The 14,546-nt window shown below is 44.4% G+C and overlaps 1 long non-coding RNA gene across 2 annotated transcripts in view; it reads left to right on the top strand.

Annotated features, from left to right (window-relative positions):
- LOC132596878 (uncharacterized) overlaps nt 1-14,546 on the top strand; it is a 170,121-nt gene that overhangs the window by 17,556 nt on the left and 138,019 nt on the right. Inside the window, exons 4-5 of one of the 2 annotated variants that reach the window (XR_009563172.1) lie at nt 2,509-2,666; nt 6,402-8,276. This is a non-coding gene — a long non-coding RNA (uncharacterized lncRNA). Of the gene's footprint in view, nt 1-2,508; nt 2,667-6,401; nt 8,277-14,546 lie in introns of those variants that run through there. The other variant, XR_009563173.1, reaches the window with a different exon arrangement.

Raw genomic sequence — 14,546 nt, 5'->3', positions numbered from 1 at the left:
GAAACTGGTATTTAGACTATAAATCTGCCACACAGCAGAATCACTGAACTCCCAGTTCCCTGAAGGATATAGATATACAGGCCTGGCACACACTCCTAAGTTGTTTTTACAGGAAGCCAACCCCTACCATATGAAAACTGCTGACTGCAAACACATAGACCCTAGACCAGCTGAAGCCAGAAGGTTGATGATACTTGGAACCACATTGATGCCCACCAGTCGGAGAATTGTTCATGAGCTGATCCCACACCCTGCAACCCCTCCCTCACACTGCCTTTAAAATCCTTTCCCTGAAAGCCATTGGGGAGTTCTGCTCTTTTGAGCATGAGCTGCCCATTCTCCTTGTTTGGAGCCCTGCAGTAAATACTCTACTTTTCTTTACCACCACCTGGTGTCAGTAGGTTGTCTTTACTGCATATGGGTGAGTGAACCCAAGGTTGGGTCCTTAGTGCCCCCAAGTTGGGACCTGGTTCTTTAAAGCCATGAACTGTGTCTGGGACTGTGAATCATCTTTGTTATTCTAAACCTCCCTCCTCATATACCATATTGTTCTGCAAATTGTTGGTAGATTTTGTAAAGCTCTCCATGGTGTTCTATTAGTATATAGAGACTTACTGATCAGTTGCATTTCTAAGCATTCTGAGTGGACTTATTATAAAATAAATATGTGTTTATTGCAACGAAAGCAAAAGGTACAGAAAGGCATAAAGAAAATAAAGCTCAATCATAATTGCACTATATAACAATAAGCACTGCTGACAGCTTCACATTTAACCTAGACTCAGAGATGTTTTTCTGCACAAGAGTGGATTTATTTAATGCACAGTTAATAACCTGGTTTTTTTTTTACCCAATTTTTGTTTGGAGAATGCCTATAATTAAGTATAGATCAACATCATCATCTTTAATGATATTATGTATGGGCTGTAATTTCAACCTCTATTGTTGAACATTTAGGGTATGTCCATATTTTCTCTATTATATGTTAAAGTTCAGTGGATATCTTTTAATATACTTTGGGGGAAAAATTCCTGGGAGTGGAATTGCTGTGACTTCAGTTTAAAACTTGATTATATTCAAATTGTTTAATTTTTAAGGACATGGTACATGTGTACATATGTCTAGTTTCCCCACCTTGACCGTAAACTTCTAGAATAGAAGGAAGAGACTGATGCTTGGATGTCTCTGTGTCCTTTACAAATCCTAGCACAGCCCTGGGGGTTGGCAGTACTTTTGGCTGCAAGTTATAGAACACCAGCATAAGAGTAGCTTAAATCAAAAAGCTGCTTAGTTAAATCTCCCATAATTAGAAGTCTGGGCATAGACAAGTAGGGGTTGGTGCAACAGCTCAGCAATGTCACCAAGGACCCAGGCTTCTTTTTCCCTCCATCTTCAGCACGCTCCAAGGACACTACATCCTTGGGCTTGCATCTCGCCATGGGGGATGCTTGCCCCAGCACCAGGCGTGTTATCTTCCCACTCCCTCATTCAGAGAGGAAAATATTTCCTAAAAGCCACTCAGGAGAATTTCCCTTCTCCCTTTTTGCCCAGAACTGGGTTGCAAGGCTCCTTCTAGCTACCAAGGAGGCTGGGAAAGTGAGTCTTTGGTGTTTGCAACTCCTCCTATGAGAGGAGGGAGTCAGGGAAAGGCTGTTGTGTGGGTCACCAACAAATGGGGGCACTTTGTCAGGGCTCAAATCTTCTCTGAGTTGGCATCCCAGAGAATGTCTTTTCTCCCCTCCTCTTAGTCTCTCATGAAGAACTAATTCACGTGGTGTCACAATAGCTGTGGGACCCTCTGGGATAAAGAGGCTGTGACTGACAAAGACTCCTTGACCAAACTTGAGTCAGGCTCCTCTGAGCCCACTTCACAACTATGCCTCGACCTCAACCTGTCCTTGCTGGGCCTGCAGAGCCCAGTTGCAGTAGCAAGGATCCTGCTAAGTCAGTTTAGGGAGAATACCGCCACCCTTGAGGGCCTATCACCCTGGCTGCCTTGAGCAAGAATCCTGTTTAAGTTGGTTTAGCAAGAATTCCTGATCAGCACCCCATGTCTCCTCTTAGTAATTCTCCATCCACTGCTACCCCCTCCCCCTCCTGGCTCCTTGGCTATAAATCCCCACTTGTTCTTGTTGTATTAGGAGTTGAGCCCAATCGCTCTTCCCTCTTGCAATAGTCTTGACACCTACTATGATAGTCCTAAATAAAACACTCCTTCCCATTTAACAGGTGTCAGAATAATTTTTTCTTCAACAGTTATGGTGCCCTGACTGCTTCCTTCCTGAGCGTTTGGAGGGGCTGTCCTTGTTCTCGTGGGCGACCTCCAGGTGAAACTCAGGCCCCATAGAGGCTTAAGGCTGTGAGAGGTGGTACCACAGCCTCTCAGGGACTGAGGGAGACTTGGATCACTTCTGGTTTTAAAGCCTCCCTGTAAATTAAAAAACAAAGAGCAGAACCCTAACAGCATTATAAAATTTGCGATTTATTTTAAATGTTTGCCTTCAACAGATTAGTCCGTTAAATACAAAGAAAACATTGCAGTGAAACTGGACAGGAGGACCATTGTATCGGTTAGCAGTACTGACTCATGGCACACGGCATCTGGGGTGACCAGGATGAAGACAAGCTTCAAGCTGAAGGTTGAGCAGCATCTTCTTAAAACGCAGGTCTGTGCTTCTCAGTATTTCATTTGGAGGTCTTTGTAAATCTAAATTTGAGCTACTACATGAATGAGCGACACCGGAAACAGCCCTCCTGAGCTCCCTGTGATAGGACCCTGGGCGAGAGTTGACCAAAAGGGCCCAAGGCCTCAGGTGCCACCATTTCACAATTAGTTACTCATTTTGTTTCCTCCTGTCTGATTTCCCCTTCCCCACCAATGCCTGCTTTCCTCCTCGCCTAAACCCTCCATTCTCTTATGAGCCCTTCTTCCCCTCCCCTTCTTTCCTTCCTTCCTTCCCCCTTTTGAAAGTTGGGTCCTCTTGGGCACTGGAAAGGACTGGAATCTGGGATCTGGCTGGAGGCCAGCAGGGGAGAGGGGAGCACCGGGGGGGTCACACCGGGGTCCCATCCGCTGCTGCGTGGGAAGAGAGGAAGTGAGGCTGTGTGTGCTTCCTTGCGCCTCCCCCCTGATCCCCTCTGGTCCCAATTCCTGGCTGTGGCAACAGTCAGCAAACACTGACATAAAAGCACTGACAGTGTCCACCATCCCAGCATCATTCTGCCCAGGATTTCTCTTTGTTGAGGAGTTCCTTACAACCTCAACTCAGGAAGAATTTTTTTCTTTCTCCTATGACCAGAGTGGGTTGGAGGGTGGGTGGCCCCCACTTCGGGAGTGGCCACCCCCAGTGCTGGTTGGGAGTTTGATTAGTCTGGGCGGAGAGTGAGGAAACACTGTCCTCTTGACCCGGATCTGGGGAGAAATCCTGGAGCCTCCTTGGCTCTGAGCGCCCATCCCTCTGTCTGCAGCACCAACTCCCCCTCCCCCCCTTTTTAAAAAAAATTTCAGAGTCTTAATGGAGCCAAGACCCTAATGGTGCCAGGTCATCCAGTCCTGGTATTGGTTCCCCAGGTCACTCCTGAGCTGTCCCTCAGTCTTGTCCGCATGGCCTTGGGGAGGGTGGGGCTCTCCACCGCTTTGTGTCGCAGAGACTCGGAGCCCTCCTTGGGGCCCTGTCCACACAGGCACTCCCTCCTGCGGCTCTGCTGCGGGCATCCCTGGGGCTTTGCCCCAGACCAGGGCACAGCCACTCCTTTCTTCTCCCCTCTGATACTAGCTCAGGGAAAACCTTTACTGGACTTTTCAGTCGTTACCTATAGGCTTCTCTGTTCTTCCCAAGTGTTTAGACTTCGGGGATTGGAAGCTGAATGTTCTCACAGAGGCAGTTCTCAGCTTCCTCCCCTCTCACTACTTTCTTGAGAAAAAAAACATGGAGTCCAAGATTTGCCTAAAAGGGACAGAGGGCCACGGGGGCAGATATCTCAGAAATGGGACCCCACTTCCGAGCGTTCATCAGATGGCACAGTGCCCAGCCTTCAGGAAATGGCTGTTGAAAAACGAACGAGTGAGAGAATAAATGAATGCAGGGCACCTGGCCTGGAGTTGCAGGGTCGAATTCATATCCCAGCCCCTAGCTGACCTATTTCTGTGGGTCCCAGTGACCTCATCCATAAAGGAAGGAAGGAAGGGATGAGATCATCCCCTGGATTCCTTCCAGCCCCCTAAACTCTAGATTTTGTATCCACATGGGGAAAAAATGCCACCATCCCACTGAACTTGACCCGGGCAGAAACCCTCCTGAGGGATTTAGGCTTAGTGCACAATTGCCTCCACATATATTTTCCCTTCTCTCAAATGCCATCTCCCCAAAATCACCGAAACAAGCTGTTGATAGGGAAAGGCTGAGTTTATTGCTCACGGTGATGGGGAGAACCACAGCCATAGAGGGAGGGCCAAGTTGGAGGATTTACTGAGACTTTGAAGACTGGCTTTGGGTGGCCCTTTCAATGTGGAGGTTACACATTTGATCAGGATTGGTAAGAATTGTGATATAACATTAGAACATTTACCAAATATGGTAATTTTCAAATAAAGCTAAAAATCATGACACTCATACAAATATAAATGAACACATGTTAACGTCTTTATTTAGCTCGTTATTAATGAGAGCTAGTGAGATGTTACAACCAGTTCAAATGAGAAGTTAAAGAAGCCTCAATGTATATGGAGTAAAGGAATGCTGAAATACATTTACAAATAGATGAAAACTGGCTTTTCCCTTGGGGGATTGGGAGGGAAGTCAATGGCATTTCCATAGGACAGAATTTATTTGTATGTCTATAAACAAGAATTATTTGCATTGCTATCACTTATCTACAATTTACAGAGTTGTAAAATAGCTCAAAGACAGTGAAAGAGTCCCGGTAGCATCACATTCAGGTAACCTGGGAGTGCATATGCTCTAAATGATGAATGGTTTTCCACTGAAGCACATTTTTTTCCCTACGCAATATTTATAAAGCACTTAATATTTGCCAGGAGTGATTGAATACATTGGAACTGATAGTCTATCTGGAGATTTAAGCTACAAAGACTTGAGCTATTTCCCTTCATCATTCTGATACGTGACACGTTGACTATAGTTCCTCCAAGTGACATAGGATATTTACAAACTGAGTTCCATCATAAAGGTTTCCTCAGGGGAAAAACGAAAGGCTCCACTGCTTTAAAAAGTTTGAGAACACGGATCCTTGTCCAACGGCTGCATTTTTGTAGAAGACAGAATTCAGGCTCAAAGGGGGTAAGTGACCTGCTCTAGGGCACACAGCTTGTTAATTGACCTCTGGTTGCAAGATGGGGTTTGAGGGCCAAGAAGCGTTCCTTTTGGCATTATTAGGTGACACAAAGAACTCTCCTGGAAGGAAGGACTTAGGAAGCAGGCTGAGACAGGTGGTTTTCATCTCCTGTGCTCTGGGAAATCTGCTCCCATCCCTCTAATTGGATGTTGGGAGCTTCAAACTTGCCGTCTATGTTCTATCATTGCTTAGAACCCCTAATTATACCTTGGAATTTGGCTCAAGTGCAGCTTAGAGGATGTTCATTAATAGTGCTGACAGGGACACTCAGCATTTATAAAATTCTTTACAGTAATCTAAGTCCCAACATTGTTCTGGTGCGTTAAGGAAGCATGTTCGCTCCCAGCTGAAAGATGACTTAAATTCAGAGGATGGAGACTGGCTGACCGTGAGTTGTTCTTCTAGTGTCCCAGTTTGAATTCAAAGCTTTACAGTCCTTGCTTTCATCAGCCCAAGGAAGCTCCTTGCTGAATTACATCCAGGGCTTAATTCACCAAAGTTGGAGGGATCTGTCCTTGGCATTTCATAACCAGTCTCAGTTTCCTATCTCTTGGCCATCGTGTTGTCAAAAACCTCATATTCTTGTTTGCATGACCAGTTTATAGAGAAGCTTTGTTTCCACAGACAGACTGTGGTTCCATGTGGCCCTGCCACCGACAGCCTTGTGATTCCAGATGGAAAAATCCCCATCCCTCCCCCTATTTCCAAAGCGGCCCCTACCCTGATTGTTTTATCTACAGCCAGCAACACAAATCCTCCACAAACAGTCTCTGTAGGGGTGGAAAGAGCCACTAATGAGGGAAACAGCTCATCCCTTCTTCCATCCTTAAACCCTGTGCTGTGTGAATGGAAAAAATCACACATCTGGCTGGATTGGTTGAAAAGAGGGGCTTTAGGGCAAAGAAGCAGGGTAGGGCTTGCTTTCATCAAAGAAGATGTTAGGAAAAGGGCTGTTTGTTAAGAATAGCAGTAACGCCAAGGAAAATGATAACTTTCCATCGTGGCTGTAGCTATTCAACCATGTAAACTTTTTTTTTTTTCTTCAGAAGACATCCTTGAGGAACCCTAAGTATTTAGCTGGAATCTTGTGCTGGTGGCCAATTGTCTCCATGTGTGTGCTTGGGAGAATAAAAGGAAACGAACTGGTTTTCTTTCAACACTGTCCTCACTCACCTGGCACCTGAGAAAGAAAGAGGGAGAGAGGAACAGGAGGGGAAAAGGAGAAGCTTTCTGAATTTGAGGAACAAAATTTCAGCTGCCCAGAGACTGTCTAGAGGGGTGTCCGCTTCTCCCGCCCTTCCGTCTCTCCCCTCACCACCTCCCCGGAGGCATCTGGGACCTCACTCTCACCACTTACCTCCTCCCCTCTCTGCTACAAGCGAGTCCAGATTTTTAGTAATCTGTTGACCATGTTGAAGTTTATCTGAGCTCCGTGCTCCCAGAGAGCCGGGGAGCTGGGACAGTGGAGAAACTGCAAAGGACAACCCTGCCCTCACGTATTCAGCTTATTCCCATCCCACTCTTCAGATGAGACCCACCCCACTACAGATGAGATCCATTCCAGCCTTCAGGTGAGACCTGCTGTCCACTCTCCTCCCCACTCTCTTGCCTCTGTAAAACCCCTCCTGCCTTTTCTCGGAGATATTCTGCATTAATGAATGACCTCCCTCTTGCTAGAGCCTGAATAAGATCATCTCTTTAATTATCCAGTGTATTTCTTTCACACTGTGCTGCCCATCCTGGGAGTCTGAAATAGAACCATAAGCACATTTGGAGTTAGGAAGGGGAATAACCCCAGCTGGTCTTGGGAAAGATGTGAACAGCACCCAGTTAATGGACTGGAGGTAAGGGTTCCTTGAAGCATGCATCGTCCTTCTGGCCATGTTTTTCACTTCAAAACCTCAGAAGCAGTTGGCTTAAGACGGAGTTTATAGTATGCCTATGAAGCAAAACATAAATGCTCACTGTGAGTGTGTGGGGGTGGCAGCGCAGGAGAGGAGGGGTGCCGGAGACCCTCTTGGTGAGGGGCAGATGCAGTTTTGTTCCCTTCACAAAGACTCCTGTTTGCTTGCTGACCCGCTGAACGCCAGACCACTTCCCATTCAGTACTGGTTCTCTTCAAGTGTTGCTACGGCCAGGGCAGTTGTGTTTTGTACAGATTTGCCATTCGTCAGAGGTTGTTCCCAGAGGCCTGCGAGACAAGGACTTTTGTTGGGGGTCCGCTGGAGGAAGTTGGCTTTTCAAAATCAGGAACCTTTTTGGCTTGTTAAATGGAAAGAGGCGATGGCCTCTTTGGCCCTAGTGTGGGAGACCTGGGGAAGCCAGGTCTTAAAGTGCTCACTTAAAAATGCTGTTTTAAAAAATATGCAGTGAAATGCTAATAGCCAATAGTTTAATTAAAGAAAGACAGCACCTATAGTCTCAACATCCCAACATAATATAATAGGTGTTTATTGTTTTCATTTTATATATCAGATTCCAATCTCATATTTTTACAGTTAGTGGCAATACCGATTTATGTTTTTACACTCTTAACATGATGTCATATAATCATTTTATTGTGCAATACTATATGATATAATTCCATTGCCTTAATGGAGCATATGTTATCATATTAGACATTCAGCTTGTCTTTTTTCTTTTTCTTTGCTCGTGTTGATAATGCTGAAATTAACATTGTGAGATATAACTTTCTGTTTTTGAAGAATGAAACATAAATAACCGAGAGCTAATAAAGGGATTAATTAAGCTCCTACAACAGCAGTTCTCAAATCTTTTGTTCTCAGGGCCCCTTTACACTCGTAAAAGCAATTGAGAACCCCAAACAGCTTTTGTTTCTATATTCTGATATTTCCCATACTTTATTATAAATTATAACTGAGAAAAATCTAAATACTTAATATATTTTAAAATAACAATAAGACTCCATTGCATGTTAACATAAATTACATAATTTTTATGAACAATATATTTTTCCAAATTAAAGAAATTTATAAAAATGACATTGTTTTACATTTTTGCAAATCTCTTTTAGTTTGTACATTCTCATATCCACTTCTGCATTGAATGTCTTGTGATATATTGTTTTGATGGAAGTATATGAAGAAAACCATCCTCCCACCCTGATTGTTTTATCTACCGCCAGCAGCAAAAATCCATGAGGATCTGTGAGGACAGTGTTGAAAGAAAACCAGTTCATTTCCTTTTATTCTCCCAAACACACACAAGGAGAAAATTGGCCACCAGCACAAGATTCCAGCTAAATACTTAGGATTCCTTAAGGATGTCTTTTGAAGAGAAAAAAAAAAAAAGTTTACATGGTTGAATAGCTACAGCCACGATGGAAAGTTATCATTTTCCTTGGCGTTACTGCTATTCTTACAAACAGCCCTTTTCCTAAAGGGTTGGGAAAGGGAAGGGGAACCCTTAGGGGTCCTTGGACCACACTTTGAGAAACACTGTCTTATAACATTTGCAGCACTCTACTAGGTATTTCTCGGATTTATTCTGTACTCAGAGATTAGATGATAGTGTAATTCAGCACTGAATTTTTGAAATTGAGGTCCCGAGGAGCAAGTCCCTTGGCTAAAGTCACCCAGCTGGTTGCAGTCACTTTAATTTATTCCAAACAATTCAGATGCCTCATCTGTCCTTTTGTCAGTTGTTGCATAAGGCTTGTGGGAGCACAGAGCTGCATAAAGGATCCCAGACTTCAAGTTGCTCACCAGCCAAGGGCTAGCCAAGCTCACAAATAAACAAGACCAAATCTAGGCAAACATCCCACTCCATTTGTGGAAGAGTTACTCTCTCTCTCTCTGTCAGTATTACGTACACACAGAAAAGTGCACAAATCATAACACGGCTCTACGAATTTTTCAGAAACTGAGCATATCCATATCATATCTCTTTTTAAGTCAATTTTTGGATGGCTTTTGTCAAGAGGCAGGGTGGCCCGGGAGAATTTGTAAACCTGGGATCTACTGATCTCTTGGGCTCTCTCTTGTTCTGTTAATGTAAGGTCTGGCTAAAAAAACCTCACCAAACTGTCGGCCCGTAACATTCTGAGTCTCTATGAGGGTACTTTGGAGGATTGTTTTGTGGCAGGGCTGATTGCGGATCATTTCTCAATTTAATTGGACTAGCTGGGGAATAAAGCAGGAAGCCTGCCATCTAGTGGCGAAAATAAATATTGGTCTCTTTCTCAACCCTTGGGCTGAGCTTTCAGAACCAGTCCTTTTTTTCTCACCCCCACTTTCCTTAATTACATGAGTTTTAATTGTGCCACAGTCACCATACTTAACTGTCTTAGCTACATTATAATGAGTGAAGGGAATACACTTGCGGTTTGGCTGACCACATGGGAGGGGAGGTCTCTTGCGTTCAGAGTTAAGTGCTCCAAAACTCTGCCTTCGGGCTCAGGCATGCCCTCAGGGTGCACTTGCAGCAGACCAACAGGAAGCCGAAATTATAAGTATCCGTAAGATTCTGTCTGTGCCGCAAGGCTTCAGCTTCCAGGGAGGGACGCCAGCTGGAGTTCCTTCCTACAGCATATCTTTAAAAGTGGGACTGCCCGCCTGCCGAGGCAGGGGACATGGGTTCGTGCCCCGGTCCGGGAGGATGCCACATGCCGCGGAGCGGCTGCGCCTGTGAGCCATGGACACTGAGCCTGCGCGTCCGGAGCCTGTGCTCTGCAATGGGAGAGGCCACAACAGTGAGAGGCCCGCGTACCGCAAAAAAAAAAAGTGGGACTGTCGGAGCTCTCCCCCTGTCCATCGACATAACAAAGAACAAAACTCTGGGCAGAGGCCCTGGGCATGGAAGAGGTCTGAGCTGGGGAGTAGCACTGAGAGCTGGGTTTCAGTGGAAGAAGCGGCCGGGTGCTGGAGGTGAGTGTGTGCAGTGACTGCGGAACAAACACACATTCTGTGGGTTCTTGAGAGTTATACCTCCTTCATGTGTCCCTGCTCAGGGCCTTGTGGTGAATCACAGAGGGATGAAATCTCAACAGATAATCCATTCCTGGTTGGTAAAGAAACTGCACGGCATGACCAAGGTTCGGCAGGGGAAACTGGAGTTGTGGTACCCAGCCTTGAGACTCGAAAAAAACCAGCCTATATAATATCATGTGCCTGGCCCCAATTTATTTATTTTTTGGCCATGCTGCCTGGTTTGTGGGATCTTAGTTCCCCCACCAGGGATTGAACCTGGGCCACGGCAGTGAGAGTGCCAAGTCCTAACCAGTGGACCGCCGGGGAATTCCCAAAAACTATTTTTTTTTTTTTTTTTTTGTGGTACTCAGGCGTCTCACTGTTGTGGCCTCTCCCGTTGTGGAGCACAGGCTCCGGACGCTCAGGCTCAGCGGCCATGGCTCACGGGCCCAGCCGCTTCACGGCATGTGGGATCTTCCCGGACCGGGGCACGAACCCGTGTCCCCTGCATTGGCAGGCGGACTCTCAACCACTGTGCCACCAGGGAAGCCCCCAAAAACTATTTTTTAAAATAAGGATAAAAGATGCTTTTATGTCTACCTATCTCTTAGGGGGATAAAACAGGAATCGGTGGGTTATGAAATATGAAAGGCTAATAACCACTGGCCTACTAATTATTAATTTAAAATAATTATTGGACATTTCCTAGGGGCCAAACCCTGTACTGGGTCCTGGGGTTAAGGGTGGCAGAAACGCACAGTCTCTACTGTGGTGGAATTTATGGTCTAGAGGTGAAGACATTGAATGGATAATTGTATGTATACATCTGTGGAGCTGATGACACTGGTGATATGTGTGAGTTAGGGAGTGTGTGTGTGTGTGTGTGTGTGTGTGTGTGTGTGTGTGTGAGTGGTACAGGAAGTAATAAAAGCAGGTGTAAGGTGGTGACACAGGAAGGAGCAGGGTGCATTCAGGGAACTGAAAGACAGTAGGTTCTTCCTGAGAGGGTGGGAGAGTGGAGGAGATGAAGCTGGAGGGGGTGCAGTGCTCACACAGGCTTGTACCACTTTATTCTCAGAAGAATGGGATGAAGAAGAAGGGCATGATCAGATTTGCATTTTGAAAGCTCACGCTGGCTGTAGTGTGCTGGACAGACTGCAGGAGGGCACAGGAGGGGAAGGAGGAGAGGAAGGGAAGCCAATTGGGAGGCCACTGTAATAGACTGGGAACAAGGTCATGGGGGCCTGAGCTAGGGACATAGAAGAGAAAGGAGTGGAGAGAGGCCTCCCCAGGGACTGCAGCTCTGGGCTATTGTAGGCTCCTGGAGTGAAGGGTTGTGATGGTCAGCGTTACTGAGTCTAAGCTGGTACTGCTCGCTGCCTGATGGGCCAATAAATCGAGAGATGAGTTGTCGGGGCAAGAAATAGTGACTTTATTTGGAAAGCCAGCAGACTGAGAAGATGGAGGACTACTGTCCCAAAGAACCATCTTACCTGAGTTAAGAATTCAGGCTTTTTATGAATGGATAAAGAAGATGTGGCGCATATATACAATGGAATATTACTCAGCCATAAAAAGAAGCGAAATTGAGTTGTTTGTAGGAAAAATAAATACCATATGCTAACACATATATATGGAATCTAAAAAAAAATGGTTCTGAAAAACCTAGGGGCAGGACAGGAATAAAGACGCAGACATAGAGAATGGACTTGAGGACAAGGGGAGGGGGAAGGGTAAGCTGGCACGAAGTGAGAGGGTGGCATGGACATATATACACTACCAAATGTAAAATAGATAGCTAGTGGGAAGCAGCTGCATAGCACAGGGAGATCAGCCAGGTGCTTTGTGACCACCTAGAGGGGAGGGATAGGAAGGGTGGGAGGGAGACGCAAGAGGGAGGAGATATGGGGATATATGTATATGTGTAGTTGATTCACTTTGTTATAAAGCAGAAACTAACACACCATTGTAAAGCAATTATGCTCCAATAAAGATGTTAAAAAAAAAAAGAATTCAAGCTTCTTTTATACTAAAAGGGGAGGGGGTGCGGTTGATTGTTGCAAGCTTCTTGGTGCTGAATCCTTCGTTCTTGCAGCTGTCTATGTAGGTCTGGTCACAGTGTTCCTATACACCTCCAACAAGACAATTATTATTCTCTGTTCTGTAACTTTTTATCTCTATGTGAATGGAAAAGTGTTATACCTTTATAGGTCAGAGTCTTGAGAATGGCTATCCTATATATTTCAGGCTACAGGCAACATTCTTAACTTGTAGCAAAAGCAATAGAATACAAAGGTTAAAGTAAAAGAAACATCCAATATGGAGTCAGATTTGTCCTTCTCTATTGCATCAGGACCTTGGTAACCTCCTGGGTAGGGGGCTACAGGACACAGGCTCCTTCTGATTCTGAGCAGTGCCTGAGAGAGTCGTCCATGTAATATCAGTAACAGGACAAGTTTGTCTGTTATCACTGCTAATGATGAACAGTTTTAGAGATTTTCACTAATGAAATAAGACAGGAAATGAAATAGTCCATATGAACATTATTAAAGAAGGGAAAATTATCTTTTTGTCAGGCCAGATTGCAAACCTAGTCTCATAGCAAATGATTAAAATGAATAACTATTAAAATTACCAATAGAATTTTGAAAGGGGGCTATATACAAGATAAATATACAAAAATCCGTAGCTTTTCTCTATATTAACAAATGGAGAGATTTGCTCCATACTCATAGATGAAACAGCTTATTATAAAAATATAACTCCTTCTAAAATTAATATATAAGTTTAATGCCCTTCTAATCAGAATGCCAATATGTGTGTGTTTGTGTGCACATGTGTGTGCTCAAATCAGGATTAAATGGTTTTAAAGGCCTACATTGTTGATTAGGTTGTTTAGATTTCTATGTCTTTGCTCAATTTTTGTCCATTTGATCTGTCTTATACTGAGAATGGTGTGTTAAATTCTCCCTACAGTGTATTTCTCTCCCTTTTTCTTTTCTGCTTTACATAGGAGGAACATTCACTATCCCCATCCAAGGATAACTGCCATCTTTACTTTTGACACCATAGATTAATAATTTTCCCTGTTCTATTCTTAAATAAATGGACTCATATAGCATGTGAGCCTTTTGGTTTCTGTTTTTTTTTTAACTTGGAATTATGTTTGTAAGATTCATCTATATTTTTGCACACAGTTATAGATTGTTCATTCTCATTGAGGCATTTTTTCCCATTATGTTGACATGCCACAACTTATTTATCCTTTCTACTCTTTGGACTTCTGGGTAGTTTCAGACTTCGGGCTATTGCAAATAGAATTGGTATGGACATTCTCATATGTATCTTTTGGTGCATGTTTGTGTGCAGGTCTGTGGAGTGGAGTTTCTAGGTTTCAGGGTACTAACTGACTTTTAATGTCTTGCTCCTAAATGGGAACAGACAGCCAAGGTCACCAAACATTTGAAGAAAGCCTCCTGTGTAAGGAAGACACAAGCAAACACACATGCAGCAAACCAACCAATAAATACAAATGTGTCTAGTTTTTCTATCTCCAGCCCCAGAGGTTTTATCCTCTGGCATGGCCTGACCCTCCTGTTGTCTTCCTCACACATGATAAAAATCAACATGGTAGTGGGTCCAGTAGCCATCACTGCCCATGTACAGTTTTTGGACAGTTGGACCATAGTGCAGGTTGGTCACATTTCACCACTTCTTTTGGAACTGGAGGTGATGTACTGTTCCTTTTGGGTTTCGGTGGCATATACTTAGACTATTTCTTCAGTTTTGGTGGACACCATCCTGGTCATAGACAGCACACCACATGTCATGAAGGCATTGCTGGCCATTGTTTTCCCAGAACAGGGATGGTTAGAAAATGGTCTCATTGATTTTGGCTGGGATGGTGTCACCTCTGGCTTCTTCAGTTGCATGTATTGATTTTGGCTGGGATGGTGTCACCTCTGGCTTCTTCAGTTGCATGTATGACCCAGAGGCTTGACTTATAGACAGAGATGTTCAGTTCTGGATAGCAGGAAGAATCATAGGCAAAGTGATTGTTATAAAACTGCATTTGGCAGTAGGCTGGCTTGGACCTTGTTAGAAGTGACATTCGCCGGCACATACAGTTATAGTGAAGCTGGTTCTTGTCATGACCATTCCGGAGCCATGTCCTTGAGAACAGGAAGCTTATCTGCAGCTTTTATAAACATTGCTCTTCTACCACCTAATGTAAAACTCAACTCCTAGCAATTACATAATACA

This window comes from Globicephala melas, chromosome 2 (assembly GCF_963455315.2).
Source record: "Globicephala melas chromosome 2, mGloMel1.2, whole genome shotgun sequence".
Lineage (NCBI taxonomy): Eukaryota > Metazoa > Chordata > Mammalia > Artiodactyla > Delphinidae > Globicephala > Globicephala melas.
This window is presented reverse-complemented; position numbering and strand designations above follow the sequence as displayed.